General features: G+C 50.8%; 1 long non-coding RNA gene across 1 annotated transcript; it reads right to left on the bottom strand.

Annotated features, from left to right (window-relative positions):
- Positions 1 to 641: 641 nt before the first annotated feature.
- On the bottom strand, positions 642 to 4986 carry LOC117438419 (uncharacterized). Its single transcript, XR_004550779.1, has 3 exons — positions 4906 to 4986; positions 1859 to 1934; positions 642 to 669 (listed from the first exon to the last, which is right to left on the bottom strand). It is a non-coding gene; the product is annotated as an uncharacterized lncRNA (long non-coding RNA).
- Positions 4987 to 19898: the final 14912 nt, after the last annotated feature.

Raw genomic sequence — 19898 nt, 5'->3', positions numbered from 1 at the left:
CAGCTTTGCAGAGCCTAACATTTACTCCCAACACAACCCCTTTCTTCTACCCATTCCCCAAGAACTATTCACACACCAAACCCGACGTTCATTTTCTCCTGCTCCACAGCTCCCTGCTGTGCTAAAAGACTTGCTAGTGTAGCTGAAAAAGGGACCTGTTCTTTCTGTGTGCTGACCGGCAGCACAACCAGACTATCGCAAGGAAATCGCAGAACAATTTACAGCTTAGCTGACTTTTAAAGATTCAAGAGCTTGGCCCAACAGGAGCTAAGCTTGTCTGACTGTTCCAAAGCAAACACCATTACATTTATAAGGAAGCAACCTATCCAAGGACACTGTGATACCAAAGAAAGGCAGTGCAAAAAAGCAGACAATGCTTAGATGGAGCAAACCTCTGAAGAGTCAATGACTTCAAAAGAAGTGATTATGCTGCTGGACAAGGTAGTGCCTTTGCCCTGAGCTTTCAAAAGCAGATCAGCAAGATACATGCTTGCCTCAGTGCTGAAGTTCCAGCTGAATGCACTGTTATTCTCTCTACTTCCACCTACTTACCAGAAGCAGCTTCTCAGTATGCTCGTCCGCAGTGCCACATCTTCTTTTGCTGCGTCAAACACAAGGCCAGGAAGTGCATCCAGTAAGTAAAACTCCCCAAGAGGTGAAGGACAGGAACTAATAAGAAAAAAAATAATTACTAAAATAGTTGCACTGAAGTAAAACAGAAAACTGATGTCAAAGCTGGAAACACAGTGCTCCAATCCCAAATCTGCTTCATGCCTTTAGGCCCTTCCATTACCACTCTGCAGCCCCACGCAGTAGCTCACTCTAAAACTGTACATGCATTCTCACTAGCTCCCGGTCAGTGGTACAGAGGAAGGGACTGGGGCCTTGACAAGGTCTGGTTTGTTCTCATTATGGTGACGGCGTATTGAAGCTCTCCGGCTTCCAGGCACAAAGGGGAAAATACTGTGACACGGCCCTGACAAACAGGGGGTCACGCTGCCAGGCCACCAGCAGCACAGGCAGCCATGCAGGCAGAGACCCAGATCCTGACTACAGGCAGGTCGCATTGCCTGCACCACGACTAAGTGGCTTGGCGCCGTCTTTGGAAAGAAGGGGCGAGGTCCAGACCATCCCTCCGCTCGTGGACTTAGGGAAGACCGCCCCTGTTACTGCACAGAGACCTGCTCTCCTTCCAGGGAGGCTTAAGCTAAGCTGCAGCAATTTTAACAGGTGCCTAAAGGACAAGCTCACTCACTCCCTCACATTGATAGACAAGGGACAAGACAAACACAAACCAAAACGTCCCAAAAAGGGAGACGGTCTCTGTGCAGCCACTGTCTGGGGAGTCACCCTACTCACCAAGCAAGAGAGGAGAGCCTCAGACCATGCCAGGGCTGCATGGAAAGCCGGAGAGCTTCAACAGGCCAAGGGCCAGATGCTGTGACACGCCCTGACAACAGGGGGTCAGGCTGGGTAGGGCCACCAGCAGGCAGAGAGCTGCTGGGGCAGAGGAGAGGGACAGGGAAATGGCCCTCCCCTGCTTTACAGGAGTGGCCTGGGGGTCCAAGAGAGCTCTATTTCCCCCTCGGGTGCGGAGACCGCTGGCTCTCACCCTCCTTACAGGGTTGCCACGCTCTCCGGGCAGCCAAAGGAGCAAGACGGCCAAAGGCCAAAAACCAAGAGTAGCAAAGACCTGAGCCCTGCTTACAGGGAGGTCCGCCCAGCACACAACGCTCCTCAGGGGCCCCCCAAAGGTGCCATCCATGCTCTTACGTGACCTCGCCCTGTGCCCACAGGGATTCCCTTTGCCCAGGGTGCCTTTCTCATGCCCCCTCTTCTGCCCGACGCCGCTCCTCACCTCGCCGTTACACACGCCACCTCTTCTCTCTTCTCTTGACATGCAGCCTCTTCTTTTTTGATCTTCCAAGGTCAGGCTACATGCAAAATTACACAAAAATAAAAGTTCTTTGCTTCTTCAAGAAAGAAATAAACCTTAAAATCCCTTAAAATGTGGCTATACATTTATAAATAACCAGGTCCCCTATTATAATCAATATCTTATAGATATGATGTTCAAGTGAGAAGATATGCACAAAATGACCATAATTCCAGTGATTTGTACTTCTGAAGCAATTTTCCAGGTTCCCCATGTAAACCCATCCGATAATAGAGGTATTCTAATGGAAAAAAAGTTTCCCAAGTATCCACTCTAGTCTAAAGACAAGTTCTCTCAGTGTCAGCTTACCACAAATAAATGATTGAGTTTAGCTCATAAATGTCATCTGAAAGCAAATTTAAGATTGCTGCCTCCAATTTCCATACTAAAATGGCAAGTTCCATGTTAAAGGCCACTGCCTGACACACAGGAAGAACCTTCTCCCAGTTTCACAACAAAGCTTTGGCACACAAGTACTTCAATTAACTAGGCAAGGATCTAATTACACTCCTTATAGAAAGGCTGATAGATACATGGGTTTATGTATTTCATTTTACAGTAACCAAAACTTAAACCTACCCATACACCTCAGAAACCATCACTGTTAAATTTTGCTCTCAAACATTTTTCTACCACAGCTTCCTTAACACAGATTTGATTAAGCATCACTGGGAAGTGTTCATGATTTCAGTTTCTGTGACTACTACTAGTAGCTTAGAGCTCTGTGCTCTGGTATAAACTGAGTACAGACTCTGGGACAGTAACTCCTCCAACACAAAGCTGGCATGAAACAAGAGGATTAAGTCTTATAGTAGTGCTATTACCACAAGGGTGTTGAGAGGTTAAGACTGGTGATAAGTGACAACAGCTTTTATTTAATCATCCACTTCAATGGGGTAAAAAAAGTCAAAAAAGTACTCATGTAAAAATTGAAGACTTTAAGAGCAAAGTAGAGCATATTGCCAGGAGAGCACAGATAGAGCATGTTACATCCTAGGAAGCTCATGCATAGAAGCCCTGATCATTACACTGCCCTGATTGGCACCAGTACAGAACATTATTTAACAGGTACCACCCATCAGGTTCTGCTTTTTTCATTTAGCATTTGCACTTCTGTCTCTCCAGCTTTGCTAAATTCTTGTTCCAAGCATACAACCTGCTTTTTCCAGATGAAAACACACCAAACTCAAGCAAGTATAAAACCCAGCAACAAATTTCCACAATAACAACAAATACTCCTCTCCTGCAGCAGCCATCAAAATCCATACATCCTACATGTAGGCTTTCTAGAACATACTACACTTCATTGCATTGCCCTATGGGAGAAACTAGGCAGCCACTATGCAGACAGCTGACTCAAACATGTCTATGAAAAGCCATCACCCAACAGTTAGCATGACATCGCACAAAAAAACTAACTCAGCTCTCTAGCTTCAATAAAGACCTAGAAACACCAATTGATTAAGAACTCCAGTAGATATTACATACCCAAAATTGAAAGTAATCAAGAATTTAGAAAGATCATTCTGTAACCCATTAAAATTTCCCCTCTTTTCACCCTAAGGGAACTTCTCCATGCAGGGAGGAAAATGCCCACCCCCCAGAGATGAGCAAGTCTCTTAAAACATGATCATGAACTTTTCAAGTGAGATGTGGAGCAGTTAAGTATAAAAATTAAACCCTGTGTTTGTTTATTTTCTATTAGTCTGTGAGTGATTTAAAGGTTTTCTCCTGATGAAGAAAAGAGCAGCTCAGAAGCTGAATGCCAACAAAACTGCTCAGCTCCCCTCCATGGGTTAAGAAAGGATCAAATACCGAATTGGGTAAAAGTCTGACAAGTACTAAATCCAAGAAAATTGCTCTCTGCTTCTGACCATCTTGGCAGGGGAAAAAAAAAAAAAAAAAAAAGCTTTTTGTTATTTCTAATTTCTAATGACATGCACAGTTAGAACCAAATGTAACAAGAGCTAGTACTTGGTACTGTTTTCCTCTCTCTCCCCATAACTTAATAGGCTAATCCTCTAGCACTTGTTTCTAGAAGCTGAGAATACCATGCTGTGTGCAGGTTATGCTCACTTAGAGGGCACAAAGACTCAAAAATATCTCAGGAGCCCCAGTCCTATGAAGAACTCAGTTTTATGACTAACCCTGTGAACCTGGGCCAAAATCAATTCGATAGAAGGTCCAAGTTATCTAGAGCCAATGCAGAAGCACAAAATAGGCTATTGTAACAAGGACTAACTTTATACAACTGTACATATACAAATAATCACAAGACATACTTTTTAACTACATCATATACATATAACAAAGGGTCTCAATGCATTAAATCTAGCACCACTGCTGTATAGCCTTAAACATCTCTTCAGCAATGTAATCATTACCACCACACAGGTATACTTCCTTTCCATAAGGCATTCCTTCCCCAACCAGCATAGAAACAGGGTTAGACACAGCTGCAGCCTCCCAAACAAAATGATTCACTCACTGCCCTGAAGCAAAGTAACAGAAACCTCACCAGGCTGAAATAAGATGGACCAACACCTGCATCACTGGTTCAAACCAGCTCTGTCAGGCCTTGAACTCACCTGAGAGAGCCAACACCATGCTAAGACATCTTTTCCTAGCCAAAACCCAGAAAGTGCACTATTGTGTAGCTGTGCACACACAATAGAACTTGTTCAGTTATTGAGACATGTAGGAAGTTTGATTAGTATCTGAATGTTTTGCTTTTAATATCCTTGGCAGCTCCTGCTTAGTCTTATTCTGAAGGGCTTTTAGCACCTGGTAGTTGTAGCAACTCTGAGGAGCACTAGAGCACACAAACACACAAACTAGCTTCCAATGCATTTGAGACACATCAATAGAAGTTATGTTTGCAAATATACATAGAAACACTTAAACATGTTCAGCACACTGCTTTAAAAAAGTAAGTCTTATCAGTAAAAGTAGTAAGGCTCAACACTTACCTTGGTTTAGCTGCATTACAGATGACTGCTTGAGGCTGGCTGAAGTTCCTGGTAATGGATTTTGAATGGAGTTCGCTTTCCTCCACCTCCTGTTTCAGAAGCCTCTTACTCTCTTTTGATGTACATCTTCCCATGTCTCTCCAATTAGCCAGTTAACTCAGTCAAACTGGGAGTTGTGTCAGCCTCAGCAAGACTCTCCCCACAAGCTTGATATGAAACATTGCAATTAAAAGCCATTTCCAAGTCCAATCACACATATAGCAGAGAAAGGGCACACCAGCCCCACATACTTTGCCTTGCAGTGGTACTTCTGGGGCAGCACTTCATGGCACTTGGAAAACAAACATAATTTGCTCCTTAGACTGCAGGCCTTTACCTGCAGCTCTTTCACTGTAGTGCCTCAAAACAGGTCTAAGGAGTTAGTTCATAACTCAGCAGCCAAATATTTTGCTCAAGGCAAAGAAATCCATGCAAAAGGCCCAGAGACGCCCAGCTGTTCTCTGTGGATGAGGCAGTTGGTGAGGCAGAGCACACAGCACTCCCGGCTCCCTGGCAAGAGGCCCCTCTGGTGCCGCAGCACAGGCTCACCCTCAGAGCCATATCCTCCACACTGCCCACAAACCTTGCAGGGATCTCCACAGCCCTCAGGAAACAAGAGCAGACCAGGCCACCTCTGGGCTCCCACAGCAGGAGAAGAGACCTCTGCCAGCCTAGGCCCAATTTCAAGGTACCCAAGAAGAGAAGGTCCAGCAGCAGCCAAGTCCAGCCAGGAGTCTATCAGGCTTGTGAACAAGCAGCAATCCAGTCCACAAATCACCATCAGGTCCAGCAATTGCCAAGCTGCTCTATAATCATATAGAAGATCAAGCCGGGCAGTCAGTCCTGAAGTCCAGACTAAGAATCTTCACAGGCAGGGACAGAGCTGAAGAGCAGCATTCCTCCAACAGAGTTCTAAGAAAACTGAGGTACAGAGCTCGGTTTAAATAGGGCTCCTGGGTGTGGTCTGGTGCACAGGTGAGGCTGTTTAGGGTCATTAAGGCTTACTAATGCCCTCAGTGCCTTAACGAGGCACCTGAGAGCAATGGAAAATTCTAGTTCTATCCACAGGGCCCACAGAGTGAGGTGTGATTGCAGTGTTGTGATGGGGTTTTGTTCCATCTGTTAGCTGGTTGGTCTTCTTCCTCACCCTAGCCCCAGAGACATTCTATCAAATGAATGTTCTGTGCATGAGAAGACGCAACCACTTTCATTTGTGTGTGATTCAGTAAATCCTCTTGGGAGACTTTATGATTCTGTTCAGTTCTGGGAGACTTTGGAAGAGTGGGTACATAAAACACAACCCTCAGGAAGGCACACACCATTCTGAATGGGCAGTTCCTAATAGCCCCTGTACTGTTTATTTCACATTAATTTCACCCTACAATGAAGTAAGGTGTTCACTTTCCATTCAGATCTGAATAGAAATTTAAGACAGAATTTTTATTCTACCCATTCCTTACTAGTTTTAAACTGTTTTTGGTTACCTCTTAGATATTTATGGTCTTTTCTGTCCTGTTTTAAGCTGCTCTTGCCTATTTCTAATCTGCTTCAGGCTACCCATTTCTAACCTGGTCTTGCCCTTTCCTAGCTTGGTTTAACTCCTGTATGGTCATTTTTTATCTTACTCTTCTCCGTTTCTAAACCTTTTTTAGATTCTTTTGGCAAATTGTAAACAATGGAGAGGCTTTTCCATCTTATTCCTGCCCATTCCTTACTAGTTTTAAGCTGGTTTTGGCTCCTTCTTCAATATTTGTGGTCATTTTCTGGCCTGTTTTAAGCTGCTCTTGCCTACTTCTAATGTGCTTCAGGCTATTTCTAACCTCTTGATTGCCCATTTCTAATTCTTCTGAAGCCATTCTGGCAGTTTCCAAACCATTTTGGTCCATTTCCTACCCATTTCTAGCCTGGTCTTGCCCTTTCCTACTTGGTTTAACTCCTGTATGGTCATTTTTATCTTATTTGTGTTTGGAATGATTTGGTTTTGTCAGACCTGGTTCTCAGGGCTCCTCAGGAAGCCCGGTTGCTTTGCTCTTGGGTCTGTGCATGTGATCCGGGCAGATGTGCTGCTCCGTCTGGGAGGTACTGTGCCTGTGTAGGTTATTCTCTGTTTGTTGGTGTCACAGCATGTGTAGTGTTTTTGTGTGTGTGTGTTTGCCTTGGAGCTGCTCTACTCATGGTGTGTATTTGGGCCAGGTGCAGCATCTGTAGTGCAAGTCTGTGTGTATTATGATCAGAGGCAGATCTTGAGCATTTCCTTGGATGGAGGTTACAGGTTCTGGGCTCAGCAATGGTCTCTAGACATAAAAGCTGTGTGGGTATTAACATAGTAGTTGTTTAGCAACTCGGTGATAATTTGGCCAGTGTTTTTGTTCAGATCTCTGCTCTGAAGCAGTTGTCAACGTGATGAAAGCAGGCTTGAAGCAAGGCTTCTGTGGCAGAGATGCAGAGCAGCCGGCAGACACTCTTGCAGCCCCGACAGTGATCCCATAAGGATGACATGACAATGATCGGCAGGGCTGGAAGGGGGGGGGGGGGTGGCGGGCGTTTCGGCGGCGGGCGCCGCTCGCGGTTGCCATCTTGTGTCCAGGTTAGGTACTGCAGCCCTGCCACCGCGCATGAGCCGTGGTGCTCCCTGTCCCCGGAAGTGGCTGGTGTCACGTGGTGCCCGCCGGTTTCCGGCGGGCTGTAGCAAGCGCGGCTCCATGCGGCCGCAGTCTGGTGGCCGCCCGCCGGCTCCGGTCCCTCCGCGCCGTTTCGGTGTGTGGCAGGCGCAGCCCCCGGGAGCAGCATGGCGGCGGGCAGGGTCCGGGTCCAGGTCCGGGTCCCGGCAAGCAGCAGGTGAGAGCCGAGCCCACCGCGGGGGCCGGGCTTACCGGGGAGGGGAGCGGGCCCGGCCGCCCAGGCCGTGCCTTGGGCGTGCGCAGAGGGGCCTCTCCTGCCTGCTGGCCGCTCGGCACGGGAAGCCTCTCGGTGCTCGGGAGTGAGGGGAGTGAAGGCACGGGGGGGGGGGGGGGGGGGGGGGGGGGTTTAACCTGGAGGTCCGTAATTCACAACTGTACCTGCACTGGGAGGGAAAGGGGCCAGGGTTGAAATAGCTGTTTCTAAAGCAGCCAAGGGCGTTCCCTGCTTGTTTTCTCTGATCTAATCTTGTGCTTAGTTGGGAAATTAGACTGTTGACTGTAGCTTTAAGGTGCTGAAGGATCTGGAGACTGGATTCTCGGAGAAATGAGAAGGGGGAAGGGTGCATTGCCCTCCTTTTGTTCTGCACACAGACCTTGCTGGGCTGAGCCCTGGGGGAGGCCAGCTCATCCCAGCCTTTCTGTTAAGGACTTCAGTTGCTGCTGTTGCTCTCCTGCTTTCGCCCGTCTTTGGACAACTGCTTAGCTCCAGTAAAGCCATCAGGCTTCTTCATAAATGCTTCTTATTCCAGATGCAGAGGCAGCTCAAGCACAGGCCCTCGCTAATGGCTGCAGTGGCTGCGGCTGTTGGGTTTCATAGGTAAGAATTTTTGTAGGGGATTGTCTCTCCTGTGAAATGCTTGCATGGGATTTGTCCATAAAAAAATCCCTCACTGTTCTCTTTTCTCCACTGCTTGGCTGTGAGAGCAGGAAGCAGCAGAATCCGTGGCAGAGATAGATAAAGAAGAGCACGGGGAAGAAGCAAGCCCAGATGGCAGGGAGAAAGAGAACCAGCAGTATCCAGGTCAGGCAGAAACTGCCCCTCCCAGAGCAGAGTCCCAACAGCTGAGAAGCTGGAGCATCATGCCCAGGGAATGGATCTTGCATGTTGGCTGTCTGAGAAGCTGCACAGTGAGAAACGGTCGCTAGGTTCAGGTAAGCCTCAGTAAGACTAATTCTAAACAATTACCAGGCATTTCCATTTTACTTCATCCCATTCCTGACTAGTTCTAAGCTATTTTTGGTTACTTAAGTATTTATGGTCATTTCTGCCTGTTTTAAGCTGCTCTTGCCTATTTCTAATGTGCTTCAGGCTATTTCTAACCTCTTGATGTCCATTTCTAATTCTTCTGAAGCCATTCTGGCAGTTTCCAAACCATTTTGGTCCATTTCCTACCCATTTCTAGCCTGGTCTTCCCCTTCATAGCTTGGTTTAACTCCGGTATGGTCATTTTTATCTTACTCTTCTGCATTTCTAAACCTTTTTTAGATTCTTTTGGCACATTTGTAAACAATGGAGAGGCTTTTCCATCTTATTCTGCCCAGTCCTTACTAGTTTTAAGCTGGTTTGGCTACTTCTTAGTATTTGTGGTCATTTCTGGCCTGTTTTAAGCTGCTCTTGCCTATTTCTAATGTGTTTCAGGCTATTTCTAACCTCTTGATGCCCATTTCTAATCTTCTGAAGCCATTCTGGCAGTTTCCAAACCATTTTTGGTCCATTTCCTACCCATTTCTAGCCCTGGTTTTGCCGTTTCCTAGCTTGGTTTAACTCCTGTATGGTCATTTTTATCTTACTCTTCTCCGTTTCTAAACCTTTTTTAGATTCTTTTGGCACATTGTAAACAATGGAGAGGCTTTTCCATCTTGTTCTGCCAATCCTTACTAGTTTTAAGCTGGTTTTGGCTCCCTTCTTTAGTATTTGTGGTCATTTTTGGCCTGTTTTAAGCTGCTCTTGCCTATTTCTAATGTGCTTCAGGCTATTTCTAACCTCTTGATGCCCATTTCTAATTCTTCTGAAGCCATTCTGGCAGTTTCCAAACCATTTTGGTCCATTTCTAGCCTGGTCTTGCCCTTTCCTAGCTTGGTTTAACTCCTGTATGGTCATTTTTATTTACGCTTCTCCGTTTCTAAACCTTTTTTAGATTCTTTTGGCACATTGTAAACAATGGAGAGGCTTTTCCATCTTATTCTGCCCAGTCCTTACTAGTTTTAAGCTGGTTTTGGCTACTTCTTTAGTATTTGTGGTCATTTCTGGCCTGTTTAAGCTGCTCTTTGCCTATTTCTAATGTGTTTCAGGCTATTTCTAACCTCTTGATGCCCATTTCTAATTCTTCTGAAGCCATTCTGGCAGTTTCCAAACCATTTTGGTTCATTTCCTACCCATTTCTAGCCTGGTCTTCCCCTTCCTAGCTTGGTTTAACTCCTGTATGGTCATTTTTATCTTACTCTTCTGCATTTCTAAACCTTTTTTAGATTCTTTTGGCACATTGTAAACAATGGAGAGGCTTTTCCATCTTATTCTGCCCAATCCTTACTAGTTTTAAGCTGGTTTTGGCTACTTCTTTAGTATTTGTGGTCATTTTTGGCCTGTTTTAAGCTGCTCTTGCCTATTTCTAATGTGTTTCAGGCTATTTCTAACCTCTTGATGCCCATTTCTAATTCTTCTGAAGCCATTCTGGCAGTTTCCAAACCATTTTGGTCCATTTCCTACCCATTTCTAGCCTGGTCTTGCCCTTTCCTAGCTTGGTTTAACTCCTGTATGGTCATTTTTATCTTACTCTTCTCCATTTCTAAACCTTTTTTAGATTCTTTTGTCACACATTGTAAACAATGGAGAGGCTTTTCCATCTTGTTCTGCCCATTCCTTACTAGTTTTAAACTGTTTCTTTGTTACTTCTATTTGTGGTAATTTCTGTCCTGTTTTAAAGCTGCTCTTGGTTATTTGTAATCTTCTTTAGGCTATTTCTAACCTATTGATGCCCACTTGTTTCTCTTTTGAAGCCATTCTGGCTGTTTCCAAGCCCTTTTGGTCCATTTCTTGTCATGTGTTGTCCCCCCCAATACGGCATCTGCTTTTCCCCACCACGCCAATTTGTCTTCCCCCCCCGCCACTACCCCCCCTGTTCTTCTATCCCGTATCCCACTCTTCACCCTTTCTCATCATCTATCCCTTTTAACCGCCATTATTCCCACACCCCCACCCCCCTTCTCTACCATCTGTCCCCCCTAACAGCCATTCTCCCCCCCTTCCCCACTATCTCTCCCATTTAAACCCCTTTCCTCCGTCATCAACAACAGTCTTCCCGCCCACCAAAGCCCGAACTAACCTTCGTCCAGCAAGTCTCGATTTTTACCGCGCCGAGCTAAACCCTGCTGAGCTCCGTAACCGTGCACGTACAGAAAACAAAGCTGCGTTCCAGCCCTCACCGCTGTCTGCTTCCTTCCCGGGCACTGCCATCGCTCCCTCACAGAAAAGGACACCGCTGATTGGCCACCGGTCCTCTAGGCGGGAAAACGGCCCCTCAGCCGTGCGGCCCGGGATTGGACGGCGCTGACCCTCCGCCCCGCCCCCCCGGGTGGCTTCAGCTCTGCTCGGCTCACTTCGGGTTAGCATAGCCTGCGTTAGTTTACCACGGCTGTGTGGTTTGGCCTAGCCTGGGGAAGCATAGCATAGCCTCCATCCAGTGTGAGATTAAGATGAGTGAGATTAGACCTGGGTGAGATTGACTGGGGGAGACTGACCCTAGTCAGATTTGTCCTGGGTCAGATTTGTCCCTGGTCAGATTACCCCAGGGGTCAGATTAGCTCGAGTCAGGTTAGTCCGGGTCAGATTAGCCCGGTCAGATTAGCCCAGGTCGGATTATCCCGGGTCAGATTAGCTTGGGTGACCCGGTTTGGATCATCCCGGGTCATTTAGCTCAGATAAGAGACAGGTGAGATTAGACGGGTGAGATTATCCTAGCCTCCTTAACTTAGTTAGTCTGAGTTACCTCGAGTTAGTCTTGGTTAACCTGGATTAGCCTATCCTCAGTTAGCCTGGGTTAGATGAGCCTGGATTAGATGGGGTTAGCCTACCCTATCATAGGGCGGGGAATATGGGAGGACAATACTGGGGTTTTGGGGATATGGAGTCCCTACATGGGGGTCTGTGGGGGGATTTGGGGGTCTGGAGTCCCTGCATGGGGGTCTATGGTGTATTTGGGGGTCTGGAGTCCCTACATGGGGGTCTGGGGGATTTGGGGGTCTGAAGTCCCAGTATGGGGGTCTGTGGGGGATTTGGAGTCCCTGTATGGGGGTCTATGGAGGGATTTGGGGTCTGGAGTCTCTCCGTGGTGTTCTGTAGGGGTGTGGAGACCCCTTATGGGGTGTATGGGGGAATATGGGGGGATATGGGGTTCTGGAGTCCCTAGATGACGTGTGGGGGCAATAGGGGGGGGATACGGGGTTCTGTGGGGCTTTATGAGGGGTATCTGGAGTTCTGCATTCCCATTATGGGGTTCTGTGGGGGCCCTGCGAGCCCTGAGAGGAGGGAACGGGACGGGAACGGAGCTTCCGGCCGCGCCGCGCTCGTCAGGGCCATCTTGGAACAAAAAATGGCGCAGCGCAGGCGCGGTGCGGCCGTTACCACGGCAACGCGGACGCCATGAGGGGTGAGGTGCCGTACTCAGGCTAGCACCTCACCAAGATGGCCGCCCCGTAGTGCCGTACGTCAAAATGGCGTCTCATTAATTTGGCCTGTCCCGGCGCCCGTACTCAAGATGGCGCCTATCAAGTGGCATCAGTGCACCCCCCCCCCCCCCCCCCCCCCCCGTGCCCGCCCCTGTCTCCCCTCTCCCCATGGCGGCGCAGAGCCGCGCTCCCCCCCAGCCGCCTCCCTCCCCTCTCCTCACGGCTCCTGCTCCCGCACCTCTCTCTGCACCTCCTCCATGACCGCCCTATGGCGGCGGGCGGGGCGGGGAGGGGCGGGAGGGGGCAGGGAGGAGGAAGGGAAACCGAGTGGTTCCGGGAGGAGCCGACAACCTCCCATTGCCCCCCCCCGCCGGGCACGGCTCCGCACGGCTCAGCCCGGATCGCACGGCACGGCTCGGCTCGGCCCAGGGTAGAACCGGGGCACCGAGGGGGGTCTGGGGCAGGCCGGCAGCCGGAGGGGGGCAGTCGCGGGGGGGCGGCGCTGCTGTCCCGGCCTGCAGCGGGGACCGTGTCCCCCTTCCCATCCTCCTGCCGGAGGCACTCGTGTTCCCCGCGGCCGCTCCGGGTCACGGTCTCCACGGCAACAGCTGCTGCCGCCGCTGCTGCACGGACTCGGCATCCACCTCCTGCACGGCGCCACCACCGTGGTCTTTGGGGTACGGACAAACGGGGGGGGGGGGGGGGGGGGAGAGACACTGGGGGTGCTGCGACCCATGGAGAGCCGCAGAAACAGTTTGCCAGGGCTTCCCCAAGGTGCTCGATTGTTTTGTTCTGTGTGCAGGATGTTTCTCATCACACCCCAAAGCTTTTCCAGGAGTCAAACGCATCGGTTTCCCTCTCTTCCCCCAAGAAAGGGGAAGTTTGTGGCCGGTTGCAATGATAGCACCTGGAGTGGTGCTGCCCTGAAACAGGATGAAATGGCTGCATCCTTCCGGAGGCTGCCTCCGAAAGCAGAATTGCCCTGTGAGCTGGAGAGGTGCCCCTGCAGTGAGGGCCTGTGCCCAGGGAGGCATGGGGAGCTGGGGACTTGGCACTTTCCTGCCTATCATAGAGGACTGTGATGTACGATGGTAATGAATGCATCTTTATTTATAGATATGATACTATGGAAATAGCTTTATTATCCCTTGCTAAAAATGCTTCCTTTTTTGCTTTCTTAGCAGTCAGTGCAAAAATTCAAGTTAATATCATAATATCATGGTAAAAGCTGCAAGCTCTGAAGTGGTACAGGCTGGCAGGAAGCTCCCAGTGTATGGTTTGGTGTGAGCAGCACCGATGTATTAGGTTTGGCATAGTAGTACATGGGTTTTTTTTCTTGTTTTTAGTGGCCATCTATGCCATCTATGCATCTATGCTTAACTTGTTAACAATTTATGTTCATATGTACGAGGAGGAGGAACATAAAGATGATGTAAGGATAGACAGGTTTGTAAAACCAGCCATTTCTTCAAGGGACGGCTGCTGCAGCAATACCCTGCTTGCACGATGCCCTATATGAGTGTCTGTTTTGAGCGAGTTTTAACACGTGACCTGCACCCTGATCATGCGTTCTTTTTAGGCTGCACACCCGCCTATCAGCCTCATCAGCGTTGATGCTGTGGACCCACATCAGTGGTTTCTTGAGCTTTGAGAAAAACCCAGTTCTTGTTCTTAGATAAATACAAGAACCCTTCTGTTTCAGAGCAGCGTGCAGCCATGTGCACACTGTGTGTGCCAGAAACAGACCCTTTCAAGAGCTCCAGAAGACTTTTTTTAGCCTCTTTCTTTCATCTGCAAGACCAAAAAGGAAAGAGAGGTTTCTGCAACTGGGAAGCAGGAGAAGAGAGCGGAGGTATGTCTGGTAATCGTAGCACATGCTTCTCTGACCTTGCCGAGAGAGGAAATCCATTTACTCTCTGCTTTCATCGATTGGTCTGTAATTTGCCTGTAGTTATCCTCCCCATTTCTACATTTTACAGAATCATGGAATGGTTCATGTTGGAAGGGACCTTAAAAGCTCATCCAGCTCCAACCCCTGCCACAGGCAGGCAGGGACACCTCACACTAGAGCAGGTTGCTCCAAGCCCCTGTGGTCCAACCTGGACTTGAACACTGCAGGGATGGGGCAGCCACAGCTTCTCTGGGCACCCTGTGCCAGCGCCTCAGCACCCTCACGGGGAACAGCTTCTGCCTAAGAGCTCAGCTCAGTTTCCCCTCGGGCAGGTTCAAGCCATTCCCCTTGGCCTGTCCCTACAGGCCCTTGTCCCAAGCCCCTCTCCAGGTTTCCTGCAGCCCCTTTAGGCACTGGAGCTGCTCTCAGGTCTCCCCTTCAGGAGCCTTCTCTTGTCCAGGCTGCCCCAGCCCAGCTCTCTCAGCCTGGCTCCAGAGCATAGCTGCTCCAGCCCTCGCAGCAGCTCCATGGTTTCCTCTGGCTCGCTTGAGCAGCTCCACGTCCCTCTTGAGCTGGGGCTGAAGATGTGGATGCAGGACTTTGTTTCCTCTTACATTGGCATAATGCAGAGTGACACTTTAACAGCTGGACAGATGTAGATTCTCCTACCTGGGGCCAGTAAATGAGAGCAAAACCACATCCTCTGCTTGAACAAGGAAGAAATTATTTTGTTCACCTTGTTTACCGTGCTTAATTCAAGAAGTTTTTTCCCTTCCAGTCAATTACATTCACGTAATTGAAAACATTGTCCCAGGAAATCTCAGCTTGGTTTGCTTTCCTGCTCGGAGGACCATTGCGCTGCTTTTTGCTTAAACAGCAAATTGCTTTGCTTGCAGGCTGTTTTGCAGCAGCTCTATGGCTATGGGGAATTACCAGTGTTTTTCTAATCATCCTGTTGGATGTTGTGACAATGCAGGTCCCCCGGTTTCCTCTTGACATTTGGGTACTGCCAGCAGAGTTTGCAGCCCTTGGTGTTGTCTTTGTTGAATTAGGACCTGCACTGCTGAGGAGAAGGCAAGGCCTGGGAGGGAGGGAGGGAGAACCAGGAACAGGTCAGCCCCAGTATTTTTCTGTAATGAGGGTGGTAAAGCACTGGCAGAGGTTGGCCAGAGAGGTGGTGGATGCCCCATCCCTGGGGACATTCAAGGCCAGGCTGGATGTGGTTCTGAGCACCCTGATGGAGTTGAAGATGTCCCTGCTCATGGCAGGGGAGGTTGGACCAGATGACCTTTAAAGGTTCCTTCCAACCAAAACCATCCTGTGCTCATATGATTAGAACCCCAGGGAATGCAGGCATTTCCCTACAGCTGCTGAGGGTCTCTTTAGAAGCCCAAGGCCACAGTTACCCTTCTTTCTTAGGGAAGGGCTTCCCGTCCTCACGCTCTTTGGTGTGTCTGGTGGCATTGTGCCCATGCCGAAGCTTGTCTTGGCAACCTTGAGCTAAAGTGCTTCAACTGACATGAGGTTAAATTCATCTGCAGGAGCCCTGTTTTAATGCAGCCAGGGAGGGGAAACTGGCTTATTATTTGCAGTACTGACCTCTGTTCAGCAGGTGGGTCACGGTAAATGTTTGCTGCCACAAGTACCAGTACCAGTGCGAGTAACACCCAGCTCTGGGCAAATGCACCTTGATTTCAGCCTATTTGAACTGGTCACTTACCAGCATAGCAAGTATCACATCCTGCAGGCAAAAGCTGCTCAGGTGCAGCTGATGGATCCCTAAGCCCAGCAGGAGGCCTGAGGCTGCTTTTCCATTTACCTCTAAGAGCAATGACATTGGAACCACGGCAGGACGTAGAGCTTTCGTGTGCATAACCCCAAATGTATCTGCTTTCCTAACCTGCCAGGTAGGCAGCGTTAGTGCCGCTTTCTAGCTCACTAAAGGGTATTATCTGCTCAACATTTTCCAGTGACAAGACTTCACCTGTACCGTAGCTGATGGTGGGCTCACAGACCAGAAACACACACAGCCTATTGCACAGATCGGCTTTCCTGGCAGCCCCGGGCAGCACTTGCAGGGACAGAGGGTGTGTACTTAGCCCCTGATTCCAAGAAGATGCCGTAACCATGGCTTGTTTGCTAACTCATTTATGCCCACTTCTAAACTGTTTTATTTGCTATTTCTAAATTCTTTCTGCCATTTCTAACCCGTGTTTGGTCACTTCTAACCCTTTTAAAGCCATTTCTTAAAATTTCCCTCTTTTTTGGCCCTTTTCCTCACTCTGTTTAAGCCACTTTTTTATTTCTCTAACCCATTTTTTCCCATTTGTCAGCAGCTTTAAGCCTTTTTTTGACGATTTCTAACACAATTGTGGCCACTTCTAACTAGATTTAAACCCATTTTTAGCCATTTGCAACCCTTATATGTCCAATTCTAACCTGGTTTAAGCCATTTTGTCCATTTCTAAACTATTTTTTCTTCTAAACCATTTTTTTTTGCCACTTCAAAACACATTTTTGCCCATTTCTGAGCCTGGTTTAAGCCATTTTTCCCCATTTCTACCCTATTTTAAGCCATTTTAGTCTATTTCAAAACAATTCATGGCCATTCTATCCCAGTTTTGCCCATTTCTTACCAGTTTTAAGCCGTTTTTGGCAATTCTAACCCATCTTTCCCATTTCTAACCCCTTTAAAGCTTTTTTGGGGGCTTATTTCTGACCTGTCTGTGGCTGTTTCTGTCCCATATTTATCCACATCTTCCGCACTGTAGGCCACTTTTTGCCCACTTCTAACCCATTTTTTAACCCATTTCTTGATTGTTTTAATCCATTTTGGGCCACTTGTGTTCCACTTTGGACCATTTTGTAAGCTGTTTTTGAACCATTTTTTTCATTTTCTAACCCATGTTTGGCCCATTTCTTATCTCATTTTAGGTATGGGACGCCTAAAAAAAGTTACTGAAAGAGACTAAAAGGACAAGGACAGCTGGAAAAAACATGAATGAAAAAGGAAATAAAATGTGTAAAGAAAATAAAAAGCAAAAAGAGAAGAATGTGATTATAAATCCCACCAAAGCAAACACAAAGCAATAAAAGTCTGAAAGAATCTCGAATAGAAGTTCCTTAAGCAAACTTTGCCCCAGCCCCAATATTGCAAACTGTACCCACTCAGCAGCTGGGGTCCCCGGAGGCTGTCAACGGGGAGGGGAGCCGCCGTTGCTTCTCAGGCCGTTGCTTCTGCAGCGTGTGCTGCCACCTCGTGTCCAAGCGTCGGTACTGCAGGTGCTGGAGGTGGGGGGGCACGGCGTAGCTCGGGGCACTGCTCGCTGCTGCCATCCTGTGTCCAAAGCTCGGTACTGCAGGTGCCGGAGATGCGGGAGGGGAAGCAAAGGTGTGGATCAGAGCAAAGACGGTGCTTGCCCTCCTGTGGCCAAAACTACGAACTGCACGCCAAGAGGCCGGAGCCGCCCGAAGGGAAACCGAGCGGAGCCGAAGCCGCCTCTGAGGGGGACGGAGCCGCCCGGAAGGGAACCGAGTGGCTTCCATGGGGTTCCCAGGGGAGCCGACAGCTGCCATTGCCCCCCCCGTTTGCCTCCGCCGAGTCCCGTTACCCCCCATGATTCGCCTCGGCTCGGTACGGTACGGTCCGGGCCCGGTTCGGCGGCACAACCCGCACCCCGACCTGGCTGAGACGCCTGTCAGTCACTCTTAGTCCCGCCCCCGCTTCCGTTCGGCTTCTACACTGGCCCCCCCACTCCTCTGATTGGCTGCGGCGCTTGTCAGTCACGCCTAGTCCCGCCCGGCGCCGGCGGCACCCCCCACTCCTCTGATTGGCTGCGGCGGTTGTCAATCACGCTTAGTCCCGCCCGGCGCCGACGGCGCCCCCCCACGCCTCTGATTGGCTGCGGCGGTTGTCAATCACGCTATAGTCCCGCCCGGCGCCGACGGCGCCCCCCCTCTCCTCTGATTGGCTTGCGGCGGTTGTCAATCACGCTTAGTCCCCGCCCGCCGCCGGCACCGCCCCCCCGCTCTTCTGATTGGCTGCGGCGCACGTGACCCGCTCCTAGCCACGCCCCCCTCCGGCTCCGCCCCCCACTCCTCTGATTGGCTGATGCGCACGTGACCCGCTCCTAGCCACGCCCCTCTCGGCTCCGCCCCCACCTCCTCTGATTGGCTGATGAGCACGTCACCCCGCTCGTAGCCACGCCCCTCTCCGACACCGCCCCCCCACTCCTCTGATTGGCTGAGGCGAAGCCGAACCCTCCCGAAGCGGCGGAACCGGCCGAAGAGAACCGAGCGGAGCCGAAGCCGCCTGAGGGGGACGGAGCCGCCCGAAGGGAACCGAGCGGAGCCGAAGCCGCCTGAGGGGGACGGAATCCGCCCGGAGGGACCGGAGTGGCTTCCATGGGGTCCCAGGGGAGCCGACAGCTGCCATTGCCCCCCCCGTTAGCCTCCGCCGAGTCCCGTTACCCGCATGAATCGCCTCGGCTCGGTACGAGTACGGTCCGGGCCCGGTTCGGCGGCACAACCCGCACCCCGCCTGGCTGAGACGCCTGTCAGTCACTCTGAGTCCCGCCCCGCTTCCGTTCGGCTTGTACACTGCCCCCCCGCTCCTCCGATTGGCTGCGGCGCTTGGTCAGTCACGCCTAGTCCCGCCCGGCTCCGGCGGCACCCCCCCGCCCTCTGATTGGCTGCGGCGCTTGTCAGTCACGCCTAGTCCCGCCCGGCTCCGGCGGCACCCCCCCACTCCTCTGATTGGCTGCTGCGCACGTGACCCGCTCCTAGCCACGCCCCTCTCCGGCTCCGCCCCCACTCTTCTGATTGGCTGCGGCGCACGTGACCCGCTCGTAGCCACGCCCCTCTCCGGCTCCGCCCCCCACGCCTCTGATTGGCTGATGTGCACGTGACTCGCTCGTAGCCACGCCCCTCTCCGGCTCCGCCCCTCCCACTCCTCTGATTGGCTGAGGCGAAGCCGAACCCTCCCGAAGCGGCGGAACCGCCCGAAGATAACCGAGCGGAGCCGAAGCCGCCTGAGGGGGACGGAGCCGCCCGAAGGGAACCGAGCGGAGCCGAAGCCGCCTGAGGGGGACGTAGCCGCCCGGAGTGACCGGAGTGGCTTCCATGGGGTCCCAGGGGAGCCGACAGCTGCCATTGCCCCCACGGTTTGCCTCCGCCGAGTCCCGTTACCCCCATGATTCGCCTCGGCTCGGTACGGTACGGTCCGGGCCCGGTTCGGCGGCACAACCCGCACCCCGACTGGCTGAGACGCCTGTCAGTCACTCTTAGTCCCGCCCCGCTTCCGTTCTGCTTGTACACTGCCCCCCCGCTCCTCCGATTGGCTGCGGCGCTTGTCAATCACTCCTAGTCCCGCCTGGCTCCGGCGGCGCCCCCCCGATCCTCTGATTGGCTGCGGCGCTTGTCAGTCACGCCTAGTCCCGCCCGGCCCCGGCGGCACCCCCCCACTCCTCTGATTGGCTGCGGCCGTTGTCAATCACGCTTAGTCCCGCCCGGCGCCTGCAGCGCCCCCCCCCCCCACTCCTCTGATTGGCTACGGCGGTTGTCAATCACGCTTAGTCCCGCCCGGCGCCGGCGGCACCCCCCACTCTTCTGATTTTGCTGCTGTTCACGTGACCCGCTCGTAGCCACGCCCCTCTCCGAGAGCGCCCCCCCCACTCTTCCTGATTGGCTGCGGCGTACGTCACCCGCTCGTAGCCACG

This window comes from Melopsittacus undulatus, unplaced genomic scaffold (genome assembly GCF_012275295.1).
Source record: "Melopsittacus undulatus isolate bMelUnd1 unplaced genomic scaffold, bMelUnd1.mat.Z mat_scaffold_280_arrow_ctg1, whole genome shotgun sequence".
In the NCBI taxonomy this organism is placed as follows: Eukaryota; Metazoa; Chordata; class Aves; order Psittaciformes; family Psittaculidae; genus Melopsittacus; species Melopsittacus undulatus.
Note: the sequence above shows the minus strand (reverse complement) of the source record. Positions and strands in the feature narration are given on the sequence as shown.